The sequence below is a fragment of the Papaver somniferum genome, chromosome 5 (assembly GCF_003573695.1).
Source record: "Papaver somniferum cultivar HN1 chromosome 5, ASM357369v1, whole genome shotgun sequence".
Taxonomy (NCBI): Eukaryota; Viridiplantae; Streptophyta; class Magnoliopsida; order Ranunculales; family Papaveraceae; genus Papaver; species Papaver somniferum.
In genome coordinates, this window is record NC_039362.1 from 153,364,510 (window position 1) to 153,369,190 (window position 4,681).

The 4,681-nt window shown below is 34.6% G+C and overlaps 1 non-coding gene across 1 annotated transcript; it reads right to left on the minus strand.

Moving 5' to 3' along the window:
* Positions 1–351: 351 nt before the first annotated feature.
* On the minus strand, positions 352–445 carry LOC113284962. Its single transcript, XR_003328485.1, has one exon. It is a non-coding gene; the product is annotated as a small nucleolar RNA snR60/Z15/Z230/Z193/J17 (small nucleolar RNA).
* Between the last annotated feature and the right edge of the window lie 4,236 nt (positions 446–4,681).

Here is a 4,681-nt window from a genome sequence, read left to right on the forward strand (position 1 = left end):
TGGTGGAGATTTTGTTAGCAAATGAAAAAGTTTCGAGCATAGCAGATTAAAACAAGAATAAAAGGGGATCTCGTGTTATTTAAGGGATGGAGGTGAATAGAGGATGCAGAGTCATAGAACAATACGAACGGACGTGATATATGATGTGGACGTGACTTCATATTTGATTAAGAAGGCACAATTGGGGGATACTCTCAGAAATTAGGGGCATACTCACGATTATATATGGATGGATTGTGGCTAAGGGGTCATTTTTAATTTGGCATCCCAAAATTGTGCACCAAATCAAAAGAAAAAAGAATCATTATATCACTGAATGCCCGTTAGTTCAGTTGATTAAGAGTTAGGAGTCTGCAAAACCAGATAGAAACGAAAGACTATTTTTTGTTTAAATTAATCAGAGATGAATCTCATATGAACTATGCAACAATCATCACTTCAATCCTCCTTTAACATCATAGACTACACTAACATCCAAGAAAACAAATAAAAAATTGACAGGAAAAATATGAAAAAATTCTTCATGATTTTGATAACTGAGTGCAACATCAAATCAAACATGCAAAAATTAAATCTCTAATCTTTTTTCCAATTGCAATAAGAATAAAGATCATAGCTTTATCTGTTTGTTTAAATTAATCAGAGATGAATCTCATATGAACTATGCAACAATCATCACTTCAATCCTCCTTTAACATCATAGACTATACTAACATCCAACAAAACAAATAAAAAATTGACAGGAAAAATATGAAAAAATTCTTCATGATTTTGATAACTGAGTGCAACATCAAATCAAACATGCAAAAAATAAATCTCTAATCTTTTTTCCAATTGCAATAAGAATAAAGATCATAGCTTTATCTGAACAACAATGCATCCATGACCCCCAAACAAAACAAAAAAATCTAGTAGGAATGTTTTGAATCTCTATATATGGAAGTAAGATAGAGTCAAAATTTTGAAGATATCGAAATGAGACTATCTATCAGTACACAGTGAGACAGGGACGGATCTATGTATTACTCAAAGGTGGCTGCCGCCTCCCCTAAAATTTTGGAATTTTCCTTTATCAACGGTTGATTTTTTTTAGTTTTAGGGGAAAAAATCATAACTCGCCACCCCTAAAATATCTCAAATTTGTTGTTAGCTTGTTAAAGTGCTAGATTTACGTGGGGTGCCGTCAGGGATGGAGCTATGTATTACTCAAGAGTGGCTACCGTCTCCCCTAAAATTTTGGATTTTCCATTTACTAACGATTGATCTGCTTAGGCTTTTTTTTTGGGGGGATCATACCTCGCCACCCATAAAATACCTCAAATTAGTTGTTAGCTTGTTAAAGTGATAGATTTACGTGGGGCATCGTCATGTGTTATGAGTCGTGATCGGTTCTTAGTAAGTACGTTCTGTTATCTCACAACAATTAACTTTTCTATTTTGAACACGTTCTCTTTTATGGTTGTTTTAGTACACGTAACTCGTTATCACACAACTATTTTACCTTTTTGTTTTTGGGATTGTGTTACCGGAAAGAATAACAAAATAGAGTGTGGAAAACAAAACAAAATATGCTTCAAAAGAAAGAAAAAAAATCAAAATAGCAACATATACCATCATAACAATTTCATCATCTTCACAGTATGCTTAATCAAGGGATTATGATTGAAGGTATTTATTTTTTCTCGCTTATTTTTATTACTCCAATTATTTATTATAATTTCATAATTACTAAAGGAACTTTAATAGTTGAGTTAGAAATTTGACATTGACGTTGTGAAGAAGATTATTTTCTCATATTTGAAATCCCAAGCAGTGTAGTCAAAATCGTTCTCCAAGGCCGATAACTCGATGAGTAATCGCTATAGGCTATATGACCGAGGTGATTTCCGATTCCAAGGCCTTTCCGATTTTAGCGATTAAGGCGGCCGATTTGGACTGATTTTTTATCAAAACGAGTTAACGATTTTTCCGATTTGCCTTTGCATGCACTAAAATCAAAAAATAAAATCTTATTAACCCTTATATAGGATTTATAAAATAGGAAAACCTCTAAATACATGATAAATACGTTCAATATAACTATATTACACATTTAATTGCATGATAGTTTAAAACTTTAAATTTAATTAGGTACAAATCATGACTTATGAGGAGCAATATATAAATTATTAATAAATAGATTCCGAGTATTAGACTGAGTTTTGGCGATTTCCAAGTCCGAACTTATTCCTCCTCGCTCTAAGCTCCCAACCGAGTAGCACCGAGGAACAATTTCGACTACTTTGGTTAGTTGCTTGATTGATTATTAAAATATTTATTTATTTTTTGATTAAGATTAATATTTTCTTAAATTCTATGAAATATAAGTTCTTTAAAATTCTAAAATTGAATGAGAAGTGACTTAGGGGAAATACTGATTGATTTCTTGATTGTTAGTATCTTTAATATATCATTTAATTGTGTGCTTCAATAGTTTAATGGTAGTGTGAAGCTCTCTATTTCTTCTTATTTCTTAATTCTGCACTCTTTGGATGTGAATATTGAAAATAATTGCTAAGAAATTTAGCATACATTCTCTTTGAAATTTTTTCTTTAATTTTTTGTTGTAATGGTTGATAAGTAGAAAGAGAAATTAGCTTTGCCTTTTTACGGAAAAATCTCGGATCCATCCCTGCAAAGAAACTCGACTAGAGAAGAAAAGAGAGAGGAGTTTCAGTTTCGATTTTAGCTTGGTTTTCTTTTGGGTATTGTTTTGTTCAATTGGTTGGTTGGATACAATTATCTTTTGTTCCCACATTCTAAATAATTCGATAATATGTCTTGATGTTTAAACTTTTTTTATTGTAAGATGACGCTAAGCAAAGAGCTTGTTGCACCCTAGACACCTTTTCATGCTTCTTCATCCAGGCTTGCCTGAGATTTTGGAATCGCAAAGCGAGAAGTAATTCCTTTTTTGTTTTGAAAAATCGAATCGTACATTGGAATGTAAAACAGAATTTTGTTGTTATTTTTATTTTACCTTAGAAACTAAACATGAGGATGTTTATATAGGAATGGCGTCTTTTTTAAAAGCATATAAAATAAACATTGATGTATATGCAGCATTCAATGAAATTCAATCAAAAAAAATTGATTTATAGGTTCATATTACGACAAAAAAAGGAATAAAAATATTATACGTTCAATACCTAACCCAAAAAAGTGCCATGGATCAGTGGTTAAGATGTTGGCTACCTACGCCTACTATAAAAGATATAAAAAAAGAACCGTGAGGTTAAGAGTTCGAAACTCACTTCGCGTCACTTTGCGGCTTATTTTTGACCAGCTGAATACATCTTGTTTGCAGATACGACTATGATGTATCCCATGCAGGGTATCCTCTTTATCTTTTTCCTTCTGATAATTGGGTGTGTCGGGTTCCCAAGCGTCTTCCATCAAACTTATGTTTGATGCTTTGATTGTTGACGATTGTGGTTGATAAGATTACATAAAATCGGGATTTTTCATAATGTAAAATTAAGAGATGGGAAGAAAGGTAAAATACCTAATTTGTGTCTTAGGTAAAATAAATTGATAAGATCACCTCTTCAATGTGAAAAGGGAAATCTGGCTCTTCTTGGTCGTTTTGTTGACACTGAGCCGGTGGTTGTGCATTTCTAGCTTGGTTGTCCTTCCTTGGTGCTTTTGTAGGATGGGACGCTGGAGGAGCATTCTTATGTTGTTGTGCTTCAGATTTCCCTTTTCCTCCTTCAGCAACATTCATGGAAGGTTGAACATTGTATTGTTTATTGACTAGGCGTCTGATGTTGCTTTGAGTGTCTCGCGGCTCCTCAGTTTTGATAATTTTTGTTCTTTCCAGTAAGGCTGGAGCAGTAGTTGCTGATCGCTTAGATGCTTCATGGAGTTCTGAGAAAGTTTGGAACCGGAGATTTTCCAGCAAGGCTAAGTAGACAGGGATCATCCCATTGATGTAAAAGTTCACCAATTGTTATTCAGTAACATTAGGATCATGACAATCCAAGGATTGAATTCTAAACCTCTTAACATATTCGTTCGGATGTTCCGTGTTTTTCTGAGCCATTCTCCCTAAGTCAGAAAGAGTAATCTACTCTAAAACGAAAAAGTATCTCATGTAGAAGGCATTAACCATTTCTCCCTAATTAGCTATACTCCTTGGTGCGATGTTGTTGTACCAAGTATATGCTCGGCCGGTCAGAGACTTTGAGAACTCCTTCAGTCGGACGACATTATTGTGTTCATGTTCTCCTAATGCCTCCAGGAATCGAGAAACATGCTCTCGGGAGTTCCCCGTTCCATTATAAAGTGTGAACGTTGGAGAAGTATAGCCCTTCGATAGAGAAATCCTCTGTACAACAGAGGAATAGGTAGGTTGATGACGATGAACAGATGGTGCCTTGCCCTTTCCTCGATCCTCCATGAATCTCTCTAGATCTTCACGAGTGATGAAACCGGAAGGCTCCTTTGTTGTGGGATTTCCGAAGCTTTGTGGACTTCATCATCGTCAACTATGTGGACTGCAACAACTTCAGGATCAACAGTTGAAGATGTTTCCTTGGATTTTCCTTTCTCCTGAATCTTCTCTGACATCTTGTCAGTGAGAGTTTTGAGATAATTGCACAACTCTTTCTGTGTTGCAGCCATGTCAGTCTGATTTTTAGCG